At 32.9% G+C, this 13,884-nt stretch overlaps 1 pseudogene; it reads right to left on the bottom strand.

The window, feature by feature from the left end:
- Positions 1 to 237: 237 nt before the first annotated feature.
- Positions 238 to 2,783, bottom strand: LOC127733433 (uncharacterized; annotated as a pseudogene).
- Positions 2,784 to 13,884: the final 11,101 nt, after the last annotated feature.

The following is a 13,884-nucleotide window of genomic DNA, read 5'->3' as shown; positions in this document are numbered from 1 at the left end:
TCTGAGTGCCCCAAAATTAAGTAAAAGTTATAACAACCAAAAAATATAAATCAAAACAATATATAATCTTATCATTATTATCACATGTATCATACTACACTACATAAATCACTAATTATATGCTAAACCAAAAAGGCAAAGTCATACAAGTGATACTAAATAGATCTGCTATATTATACTGTAAAACTAGTATGTTCATAATATTTATATAATTATTAACAATTTTTGCCAAATTAATCAATTCTTTGCTAAAGAATTTTGAGCTCTTTTCAGGTCAAACTCTGAAATTTTTATATATCCACAATAAGCATCTGAAGACAATCTGCCCAAAACTTTTATCAAGTGGTCTTCAACCTGAACTGAACCGGCAGTTGTCGCTGCCCCTATGCGAAAAGAATGGCCACTGTAATAGGTAGAGTCAATACATAAACTATCTAAAGCATGTTTGAATAAAGAGAGAAATTTAGCTCTGGTGACAGCAGCCCCAGTTAAATCAACAAATAATGGATTTTCAGGAGACGGGTTCCTTTAAAAGCGATTATTCATATACAAACAACATATATGGGCAAATCTCTGTACCAGTTTCAAAAAAGTTTAATAGTCACACCTTGTCTAAAAGGATCTGTTTTAGAAATTTTAAGCTTAAGATGTATGCTTAAGATGTATGCTGTTGCTTAAAATAGTAATATCTGAAATACATAAATTAAAAGCTGGATCAAAATTTCCAGAACTATCAACTGAATTCACCACATCTTAAAAAACCAAAAAATGCAACTATACACATAGTTTCTAATAATAAATTCTCGTAACTACTGTCCAAGCGCAGCCAGAGACAGACTTTCTTTAAAATATCAAAAGTTATAGGGTACCTTGGTTTAGGTTTGGTTTTATAAGTACGCTTTACTCCATTAAGTATAGCTTTGAGTCATCTTAACTTAGTTAAATCAGGATAATCTATGTTAAGTTCTAAACATTTGAACCTAATACCACACAAATACAGTTTAATAGTACTATAACTAATATGTAGTCTACTTGTACAATAAGCAACAAAAAGTAATAATAACTGTTCATTGACTGGAACACAGCCAGACAAGATGAATGCGACAACACCGGTTAATAACAAAAAAGATGTGTATGTTCTGAAACCAGTTTCATAAGTTTTTCTTGTACCGGTAGAAATTGATGCCTCCCAGGCCATGACATAAATAATTCACAAATTGTTTATCAGGATGATTATTTAACTGTTGTTTTAAGGCATCTACATTTATTGGAGTATCCACCTTTTCTCTCTCGTTAAAATCTAGTTATTTATTTATATTGTCTGTGTTGTTTTGTTTGGGATTTTTCTTTCTTGAACACATGAATGCTGCATGGTTATTAGAATAGCAAATTGAGCAAATATGTGCATATTGACAAGGTTGCATTTTACACCTCCTATCGTTAAAGTTATTGCAGAGTTCAGTTTCATTGTGTGTAACTCTTTTCCTGCCATAACGGTCTACATCCTTCACAGCAATATTTGAACTCTTAGAATAATTAGCTGTGTTGGCCACTTTGTTTGTTCCTATATTTTGTAGTTGTGGACAGAATGAAGATAAATGCATAGTTGATGAGCAATTGGAACATGAATTGACCTTAGCATTCCCCGCAACCATACTGAGCATAGTTGACCAATCAACTTTAATGTTGCAGTCTCTCAATGCTGCTGCTGCCCTGGCTGAAAACTGATAATGATAGTCGTAAAATTTAGCCCCATATACATTGTATATATCAATAATATTGGCTTCATATCTGTCCAACTCAATTCTCCTATTAGGGAATTTTGAACACATCACTCTTTTGTATTTGCCAAAGGCAGTTATGGATTCACTTATGGTCAAAGATTTGAGTAGTCTTGTATCTTCATGATTGGACAAGTTGACTGTGATAGACCCTTGTTGTTGAACAGTGTTCTTGTCTGCTTCGTGTTTAGGGATTAACAGGGCCGCTAAGTTAACATCTTTTCCCTCCCAAATACGTTTCTTAATAACCTCAGAAACAATGTCAACATGTGGGATGCATTCTGATGGTACCCCAAATTCCGAAATAGGGAAACGATACCCACCATTCAAACGAAAAGTCTGGCTACATTCAGCTCCTGAAGTGGTGCTTGGACCGGGATCGTTGCTTCTCATGGCTGCGTATGCAGTGCTGAGGTTGTTAGCATCAACGGTTATTGGTCTGTCATTGATATTTATCAATTTGATGACTGTCTGTTGTAAACCAAGCATCGTTCCTTGCATGGACTGCATTGAATTCAACATCCCTGTCATAACTTCGTTGTTGACATTAGTGGCATTGGGCGCCGCCATATTGGATGACGTAGTTCCGGCCATTCAACTGTGAAAATTCATCCGCGGTTCTGTCACGGCGCTACTTCTAGCCGAATTACTACCGCTGCCCGGTAAATCTTTTTGAACTTGAGGAACTTCATTAGAGCTGGCAATTATGTCTGTGTTCAAATTAGCACTTGCATCAGAAGAAGTTGTATTTGGTGCATTGTCTGATGATGCTGACGTCTGTGAGGTGTTGCCTGTCATCTGTTGGTCAGCTGGGGCAACGTTCCTACGCGCGATATTGTCCATGTATATTTTCTTGAGCATATTCTTTCCCAATGAAACAGGGACAAAAATGTTGATATTTTCTAATTCATCTTTCAACTTGTTAGCAGTCCAGTTAGCTGGGTCGGCACTGTCCCACTGACTAGACCTCTGTCTGAAAAGAGGTGCACGGCGATCTGCCATGATAAGTGATAAATGAAAGGTCAATGTCTGAGTGTTACAGTTTAGATTCAACTTCACAATTAATCAGAGAAAAGTTATATCCTTCGAAAAACGTATATATCTCGAATGATGATAATAATGTCAATAGTATGAATAAAGTTGTAATAAAATATAGAATGATGTATAAACTTTGATAAGACACAAGACCTGGCAGTAACAATGTTAAACGATCAATGATGTCATAATAAATTAACAGCCAATCAAAAGTCTTGAAAATCAGAACTAAAAATAACTGCCTTATAGTTCAGTGTATAGCAACCAATTTAACAACATAAACATGACTTATACTTATAAGTCTTAATTGATATTTAACCGACGTGTCTTTAATTAGATATTTAATGAACTTACCATCATTTGACTTTTGTTTCTCCAGATACTCTGTTAAACCTTTCTGACGATATACATTCACTGTTTTATTATGGCCCTCCACAGGAAATACAATCCATCCTGAATAGATTATAAATCTTAACTTTCAATTTTAGATACAGAAAGCCTCAAGTATTGGGTTATCCATGAAATTTGAACAAACATGTACATGTATTTAGAAATAAATAATATAAATGCCCCCATCGTATAAAATAATGTCTTGTGGACTGTTCTTTGTACAAACTAATGTACCATTAAAAAGTTCACGGACAAACTAGCTTTGTAGACTTGAGTCTTGGATAACATGATTTTTTTATCAGTTGTTATTGGCTTCGAACCAGCTCACAGTAACTTCGAATACCGTTAGATCGGTACTTGTTGTCTTTTGTCTTATTATTGTGTTTTTGCTTCTTTTTTTTTTGTTGCTTCGTGCCAATTTGACGAGTCAAGCGATTTCAAACAGATTTCTTTTCCATTTTGTTCTTATGTTGTGCTGTTATACCACCATTGTTCCAGGTAAGAGGAGGATTGAGTGCTCACAAACATGTTTAACCCAATGTGTGTCTGTCCCAAGTCATGAGCCTGTAATTCAGTGGTTTCTGTTAATGGCTATCTGTAACGTTTGTTTTTCGTTATCATTTTGTCATAAAGCAGGTCGTTGGTTTTTTCGATTGAATTAATTCACAGTTTGTTATGTCGGGGCCTTTTATAGCTTATTATACGGTATGAGTTTTGCTCATTGTTGAAGACCGTACTGTGACCTAAAGTTTCTTAGATGTCAGTCTATAAGAGAAAATGTCAAATAAAAAAAAATGTGGAAGGTGCTGTGGAGATTTCAGTTCATTTTGCGTCTTTCTGGAAAGTATTTGGTACACCCAAAACCCTATATTTGAAAATTCATAATTTTTATTAAATACAACTAATGCAGGTTTATTCTTTTTTTAGTATCAAATTTGCAAAAATGTTGATAAAAACTAGGAAATCTTGAAAATTTATATTCAATGTTATTTAGAGTAAATAATGTCAAAAATGCTTTTATCTTATAATTGAGGAGTCTTGATAGCAATCATTCCACATTTACTATTGTTTTATAGTTAAACATTTTTCACACAGATTGAAGAGTAACATGTATCATGTACACATTCATTAAAATATATATTTTATTTGCTTTTAAACGGAAGTTTCCATGCTAATATCAAAGTTTATCTATTTGATAGTTTACCTTTTCTATCCTCTACAAAAGACGTTGAATCAAGTATTTCATCCGTTCTATCTTCCATTTTCAAAGTCTTATACTCCTGGATTTGACTTTCGAATGACGAATCTGGGTTCTTTTTAAGATATCGGTCCACTCGTTTACCAACTTCAGTGAACTCAATAAAGAAATCCAGCATCTCTTCTTCTGATATCATTGAGACACCATGCACGTATTTATTTCTGGCATATTTAATTCGTTGTATGTCATCACCAATCGCATTTTCTGATGGCTGTGGTTTTGCATGCCAGTCACGTGAAGGTGCTAAAAATAGTCCAAAGCATTTACCAATTTTCCAACTGAGCGATATGTCAAGCTGTCTGAATCCAATTGCCGGGTCTACCAACGTTTTCACAACTGTCCATTCTTCTTGTTTCAACTTAAACGATTTATTCTTTACAATTTTGTCATATACTATTCGAGGTTCCACTCCTGAGTTCTCTAATAGTTCGTGCAGGATTTTAGAAAGTACATCTCGTAATACCAGATGTATTCTGGCATTCCTACATTGTTCAAGTGAAAATGCCATCTTCTGCTTTTGTATATTTTGCTTCTACTTCCGCCTTATACAATGACTTTCATTGCACCTGTTTTATAAATAATATGTATTGCCTGTGAGAACTAAGAACATGTAGAGGACAAATCAAATATTAGTAACATTTCCGTTAAGTATTTACTAAAGCATTATACGATCGTCTTTTACTATGAAATTTATATGAAAGAAAGGGGGTGTGGGTTATACGTCCAGTAGACAGCAACCCACTGAAAAAAAACTATGATATGTTTGAATGTAATTAAACCGTTACCAACAGAAAAGTGGCTTTGCAATTTTGAAGCTGTAAATAGCCCAAGCATTACAGATTTGGTTTACATTTACAATTTCATTCAAATTCAGTTCTTTCGTAACTCGCAAAATCATATATCTATATTCAATTTGATTGGTATACAATATATCCTATGAAATGTTCCCAAAACTTTCTCAAATTGTTAAATTTAACAAAATATTGACATCTGGACTTTTATAGTGTGTCTTTCAGCACTACTAGCCGTGTAGTCAAACTGATGATCATATGCAATGGTGAACTGCATAAAACATGCATTGACCTTAAACGCATTATGCCACCATAAGTCGTGAATCAATAAAAACATTTCTGGGGTTTTGTGATCACTGTGCCCTAAAGAAAACACGTTCTAGGCTTTTGATTATTGTTCTTTATTATTCATTATATTTCAAATGTATATTCTGCTTTATTTCAATTTATTTTTAAGTCAGAACCAATTTTTAAGCAATATTTTGCACATGTCATAATATGTTCGAGGAACTTTTGTATATGTTATAGTTTGTATTTTAGCATTGTAAAAGTTATTACATGTACAATATTTCTGTACATGTTATAACATATACAAAATCGCAATTTTTACACGACATTGAATTTTATTGCAATTAGACATGTAACGCCAATTTTGATTGGATGACGTCTACCATCAATTCCACGTTCATCAATAAAAACGTTGCGCAATCTTAGTCGACGATTACGAGATATTCGAAATTCTTATTTTTTAACATTATTGACGGTCGCATGTATTCGTTTGGTGACTCTGCTCCGATTCGTCAGCATATAGAATTGTTTTTCCTTATATCTTAAGAAGTTGAGTACACAAGATTCGTTACCCAATCGGTGTTTGTTGCTAAAATTTCCTAAAGATTCCACGTGAACAACTTAATAGATATAGGAAGATGTGGTATGAGTGCCAATGAGACAACTCTCCATCCAAGTTACAATTTATAAAAGTAAACCATTATAGGTCAAGGTACGGCCTTCAACACGGAGCATTGGCTCACACCGAACAGCAAGCTATAAAGGGCCCAAAAAATACTAGTGTAAAACCATGCAAACGGAAAAACCAACGGTCTAATCTAATTAAAAACGAGAAACGAGAAACACGCATGAACTACATAAACAGACGACAACTACTGTAATCAGATTCCTGACTTAGGACAGTTGCAAACATTTGCAGCGGGATTAAACGTTTTAATGGTACCAAACCTTCTCCCTTTTCTGAAACAATAGTATAACATCACAACATAGAAAAAACACACTATAAAATATCAATTGGAAGGCTTAACTCAATCAAAAAACGTAAATTAACACACAATAAACGAATAAATTTGACCTGTGACACCTGAATGCAAATACACAGTTAATAAAAAATTACAAAGTACATTTTGAGTATAATAGCAAAAACACGAAGGTTCACTGCCATAAAAATCGGCAAAGATGCTTGTAATGTGTACACACTGTTAGGTGTACATCTTCAATAAACTCATCATAGAAACCAGGACTGAAATTTTGCATTTGCGCCAGTCGCGCGTTTCGTCTTCAAATGACTCATCAGTGACGCTCGAATAAAAAAAGGTTAAAAAGGCCAAATAAAGTACGAAGTTGAAGAGTATTGAGGACCAAAAATTCCTAAAAGTTTTTCAAATACAGCTAAGGTAATCCATTCCTGAGGTAGAAAAGCCTTAGTATTTCAAAAATTCAAAGTTTTGTAAACAGTTAATTAATAATTATGACCATATCAATGATAATTCATGTCAACACAGAAGTGCTGACTACTGGGCTGGTGATTCCCTCGGGGAATAAAAACTTCACCAGCAGTGGCATCGACCCAGTGGTTCTAAATAAACTCATCATAGATACCAGGACTGAAATTTTGTATTTGCGCCAGACGCGCGTTTCGTCTACAAAAGACTCATCAGTGACGCTCGAATAAAAAAATGGTTAAAAAGGCCAAATAAAGTACGAAGTTGAAGAGCATTGCAATATATAACTATTGGTGGAGTTTTTTAATCGAATCAGGTACCATTTTTCTTCGGTCGCCGACCGACAGATATTTCAATTTCATACATTTAAATAAAGGCAACAGTAGTATACCGCTGTTCGAAATTCATAAATCGATTGAGAAAAAAAAACCAAATCCGGGTTACAAACTAAAACTGAGGGAAACACATTAAATATAAGAGGAGAACTACGACACAACAGAAACACAACATTAAAATGTAACACACACAGAAACGAACTATAATATTACAATGGCCATTTTTCTGACTTGGTTCAGGGCATTTTAAGAAAAAAATGGTGGGTTGAACCTGGTTTTGTGGCTAGCCAAACCTCCCGCTTTTATGGCAATATTAAATATAACATTAAAATGACAGGACTACAATACAAATAAATGGGAGAACATATAGGACAGATAAACATACGAATAATAGCTAACAAAAGGTACAAGGTTTAAAATTTAATACGCAAGACGCGCGCCTCGTCCACACAAGACCTACCAGCGAAGCCCAGATCAAAAAAGTTCGAAAGCCAAAACAAGTACAAAGTTGAAGAGTATTGAGGATCAAAAGCTCCAAAAAGTTGTGCCAAACACGGCTAAGGTTATATGTCCGGGACAAGAAAACCCTTAGTATGTAGAAAAATTACTATATAATAGATATACATGATAACACCGAAGTGGTGACTAACTACAGAATAAAAACGGATACATTAAACAACATAAACCAGCACATAAAAATTCACAGCCGAGTTAGCCAAAGAGATCAACGCAAAAAAAAAAATAGGATAGAATTAGGATAGAACTCAGATTTCTTGCAAACCAGTCAATAAACGGATATTTTAAAGTTCATTCTAAGCGATGATAGTATTTGACACATTTGCACCTGTATATTTTTAAATTATCTCACTTCATATTGACATATTTCAATATTGATTAGCAAGTGCGCCTAAATCTTTATCTTTTTGTCTTTATTACCTTTCCTGTTTTTAACTTTACGTGTCAAAAATATGTATAGATAACGTAAGACTTGCACTTGGATTTTTCTGATAACAAACATCAGTGACATATCCACGGCACAAAACATAATGACAAAGGAAAATATACCATTGACAACACTACGTACGGATTTATGTTACTTTAGACTACCATTACACTTTTTTGCTCATCTGGGCTACAGGGCCAAGTGAGCTTTTCTCATTACTTGGTGTTCGTGGTCCGTTGAATGTCGTCCGTCGTCGTCGTTAACTTTTACAAATTTTGTTCCCCTCTGAAGGGAACTACTGTACCAAATTTAAACAACTTTGGCCACAATCATCATTAGGGTATCTAGTATAAAAACTGTGTTCGATGACTCCGCATGCCAATCAAGATGCCCGACACGGCTAAAAATAGAGCATAGGGGGTAGATGTAAGTTTTGTTTAATATTTTAAAAACTGTAATAAATAGAGAAAATCTGACAGGGGCAAAAATGTTTAGTATGTTAAGCTCTACCAATTGTCTTATTATGTCAAAACTGTTAGAGGACTTCTTTTAGGACTTATTGCCCTTTAATGACAAATTTTTCCATTTTTTCATTTGTTCCCTGTTATCATAAAAACTGTAGTAGATACAGAGATACCTAGAAGTACAAAAATGATGAGCAAGATAAGATCTACAAATACTGTTCCATGATTTGAATCGTCAGTCGACTCCTTATTAGCATTATTGTCCTTAATGTCAATTTTTACAAATTAACATTTCATGCTTTATATATTACTTACCTTCGTCATCGAATATTAAGTGTTGCCATTTTCTACATCTCAATTTATTGGTAGTAAAATTCACAACCTAATATATTAACTTAAACAGTAATGTCTTCATAGTGTCCCTACATGTTTTATAACTTCCTTTCAATTGCGTAATAGTGTGTATTTACATTCATAGTTCTTTAGGTAATTTAAATGTATATGCAGGATATAGAACTATCTTTTATTTAACTGTCAATCACATTATTAAATTTGAATGTATATGATATTAGATAAAAAGTCGTTTAAACTTTTCATTCCAGAGGGCTGAACCAAAATTTCGTGCACAAATCAGATTGTCAAATCAATAAGTTATAGGTCTACGAGTTAATTTACAGAATTGTTATACTATTATCATTTATAACTATTTTTGTCAAATATGAAATCCATTATTTGATAGTTTTCTATTACTAGTACTAGGTTCATAAAGAAGTATTGATAAACATAGGAATCATTACAATCACTGAATCATTGACAAGGTTTGAACATATAAAAGCAAATAAAAATGAAATAATCAATACTCATATTAAGAATTAAAGAAACATCTGTTATTTTGTCCTTCAAAAAATTGAATAGCACTTTGTGATTTAAACTTTCAATCACTTGTAAAATGACAGAAAGCTTCTCTGCCACCAGTGTATTGTTTCAGTGACAAAAGTAACAACTAGCTAAACCTCTCACTTGTATTACAGTCGCATAAAATTCTTTTATATTGACAACAATGTGTGAACAAGACAAACAGACATCATAGGTAAAAATGTCAAAAAAGGGGTACAGAAGTCAACATTGTGTTATCATCTTAATCTCTATAAAAACAAACAAATATGTCAACAAAGAAAAACAAATTAGCATATAGACAAAGCATATAAGCAGAAATGAAAGACAAGAATACAAAAAATGACCACAGCACAACAACACATTGGAGGGATATATAAGTACCGAGCTACACCAAAAGGATATTACAAAAAAATGGACTAAACTGCAAAGTTTAATAATTTACAAAGAAAAATTAAACAACACTATAACACGTAATAAATGGTACTTTCTATTTCAAAACCTATCAATGAAAAAAATTATAAATAGGATATATGCTTCATATTTTTATCTTTACCTCGATGCCGACACAGTGGGATGACTTCAAACTGGAATTTAGGACAAACGTTATGATTTCAATAACATAATTGTCCACTTCCAATTTATCAGCACAAACGTTCGCTCTATGTCATCGTATGGCGTGTACGCATTTCAATTAATACGTTAACACGTTACAGTCGTGCATTTTCACACTATACGGACTTCATTGACAGAGTGTGCTCCTAACACAAAAAAAAACTGCTTCAACCGACTTTTGAGGAAAAACGACTGAAATCGTTAATACATAAGATTTACGATCACAATAGCGAAATGGTTGACCGATACAATGTGTCTGTTTCTCAACTCAGTAGCGACATGTTTTGCGGTCTTTGAAATTTTTTGACTGATTACATTTATTAGATTTGAATATCGTTAAACTGCTGTTGTCTCAAATTTATTACAGTTTGACTTGAATGGTAAAGTGTCAATTGCATATTTTTTGTCGATTATTCCTTGTTCAGACATTTTGTAACTAAGAGTGTTACTAAGTAACATGTTTAATCATTCATCATCACTAAACAAGGAAAAAGCTGTATGATCGCTTCAAATACTTACAACTTTTTCATGGTTACTTGTTTACATATGTTATTGTGACCAAATCATAACAAATACCTTCCGTTACTATATCTAAAATCATTAGATAGGTATTTGTTCAAGCCCTGTTGTGTATATTTCTGATTTTTCAGTGGATACCCTGATACCAACCGACCACTATACCAAGTTGATCTTTTAGTTCTTCTGTCAAAATATCTGCAATGTGAAAATTGTAGAGCTGCGAAAACCATATCATTTCATTATATTACATCAACGAAATGAGGAAAGAAAGTCCAATATAAATAAGATAAAGTTTTATTGTTCAGTCAGAGTAATTTTTCAGAAACTTTGATATGCTTCACAGTGGCAACCCTTTCATACTTGATTGATTTTACGGCAAAAACATTAAATAACCAATTTTCTGCAATATTAATATATTTAAGAGATATATAGCTGTATTGTAAAGGATTTTCATTCACCAGCCTCATGGAACGCATATATTGATGATATTTATAAAAAAGCACATGATCTCGTAATTTTTAAAGTAATTAAGATTATACTACAATGTTGACTGCTGTACCCCTATTTTTGACATTTTTACCAATTGTGTCTGTTTTTTTTGTTGACACATCGTTGTCAATATAATGGAATTTTATGCGACTGTCATAGTGAGAGGTTTAGTTAGTTCATACTTTTGTCACTGAAACAATACATTGGTCTACATAAGGAAATGCCTGTACTAAGTCAGGAATATGACAGTTGCTTTTCATTCGTTTGATGTGTTTGAGCTTTTGATTTTGCCATTTGATAAGGGACTTTCCGATCTGAATTTTCCTTGGAGTTCGGTATTTTTGTTATTTTACTTTTTATCTGTACTTCGACAAGTTACTTATACCTATTTTTCATGCTTTTATTAGACCACTATTATAGTAGGTAGATGTTGTTTGGGGCAACTACTCTAAGCACGAGTCAGAGCTTCTTGAAAATATCTAAACAGAAGCTGATAGAATTAATACTGGACTACGGCGTAATTCCTGAAGACATTATCTTTAATGGTTTCATTCTTTCCACTATAAGACTTTGGAATAGTCTTCCTCTAATTATACAAAAATCACCAGGTTAATGTATATTTAGAAGCAGACTGGACAAATTCTATAGGACTGATGAAATTTTTAAACCTTTCAATTATGGGAACAGAAATTTAATATCAGTTATACACTGCTATTCTGTCAAAAATTTATCTGTATAAGACCTGCACTGAAATATGAACTAAACAATTTTTATGTAAAACTTTGCAGACGAAGGCCATAGAAGCATGGGCTCATTTTGGTGAACATTCCTTGCGAATTAAAACAACAGTAGTTTACCGATGTTCAAATGTTGTAAATGCATTAAGAAGATACAAATCAGGGTAAAAAATGAGGGAATCACATAAAAATGACCAGATGCATGGACAAGATTTTACAGCGTCTCTTTCTAAACATGCATCACCATCTGGTGACTTTTTAAAAGTATTTTCTTTTAATAAATATAAATGATAGATCAAATATATTTTGGTGCAGCGACATACATTACTAGTTTTGTGTTGGTAACGGACAGATAAAACAGGCTATCAAAAATACAAGTAATGATGCTTATCTTTATAATTCATGTAAAAATGCGCGATTTTATTGGTTAATACGACTTTAAGTTTCTCAGTTAATGTTGTTCAAGGTTAACAATTTGTTTTTATCACCCTCTCAGTAATAAAGTAACTGAACGCATGTTGTGTTTTGGAGCTTCTATGCAATTGCAGGATTAAAAGAAATTTGGTTGACTATCCAGCAAACCTTATAAGAAGTGGTTTCTATTGGTTTTAAAAGTATTGAGTTTTACTATGATGATAACTTACGCAATAATTTGAATGGAGAAATTATGACGCCAAAATTTTCTCGTATAAATACTTTTTGGTTTGATATTTTCCTCATAAGGAATACAAAATTAAAAGTATAAAACGTGCGCTCTGTTTTCTCTTAGATATTTGTGGATATAGACATTGTCTTTTATCATAGCTATTATGTAGTTGAAGTTGACCAATTCAAAAGTTCGAAATGGATGAATGGGGAGTTAATTTAGTCTTAACATCATAATGATAGTACTCATTAACATCACATAATATCATTAAAAACGTTTAAGGAGGTACCAAACACTTTGACTAAATTAGATTTGGCTCGTTTAATTTTCATAAAATTTTGAAAATATATTAACTATGACCAGTTGACATAAAAAAAAATTCAAGAAATTTAAACCACACCGTTAACAGGAATAATTTCATTGGATATAGAGTAGTTTGACAAATACTAATTATTATTATTGAAAAGCTTGATTTCTCTGTAATAATAGTAAGTGATTAAAACGTTTGGCTGGTATTTAAAGAGTTAACTCCCTTAGGTGTTCTATACCCTCTTATGATTATAAAACCATTCATAAAGGTAAGCAATCGTTTATAATAACTACTATAACGGGTCAAATGATGGATTCATTTATACTTTTACCTTATATAGAGTGTTAATTACTGATCATTCTTGCTATTTATAGTTTATTTCATATAACGATTTTTTAAAATTAATATGTGAAAAAACTCAAATTTGTCCAAATGCACTATATCAGGGCAAAAACAGCTATAAAGAGTCATCTGATAATTTCGTAAAATTGTCAGTTGATAGATCTTGACATTCTGACATTTTTACAATGGCAGATAGTCTCGTTCTATCACGATTTCAAGATATCATACACTGATTTTTATTTTTTTTAATTTTTTGTAAAAGCGGCCGCGTTGGACATTTGGCAGAAACACTTGAACAAATCTGAAATAAGACAATCAAAACAATTTGTTATGACCAAATTTGTTACCGATCGTCTGAAGGTTTTAGCGTGAGACATATGTATAAAAATCCGTGGCAGCTGCGGCGACGGAGACGGCGTAAACTATCTGTATAAAGCTTAATGTTTTCAAAGGTAACATTCCCGAATGTTACATACCTTGTATGCAGATGCCTTATGTTACTATTTTGCCATGTGTTTATTGTCCATGACTTCGTTTTCATGGAACAGTGACTACTTGAAAAACATGTTTGGTTTTTAATCCATGTAAAATACTCACTTATT

The sequence above is a fragment of the Mytilus californianus genome, unplaced genomic scaffold (assembly GCF_021869535.1).
Source record: "Mytilus californianus isolate M0D057914Y unplaced genomic scaffold, xbMytCali1.0.p SCAF_3, whole genome shotgun sequence".
NCBI lineage: Eukaryota > Metazoa > Mollusca > Bivalvia > Mytilida > Mytilidae > Mytilus > Mytilus californianus.
The sequence above is the reverse complement of the archived record's forward strand: the minus strand, read 5'-3'. Positions and strand labels throughout refer to the sequence as shown.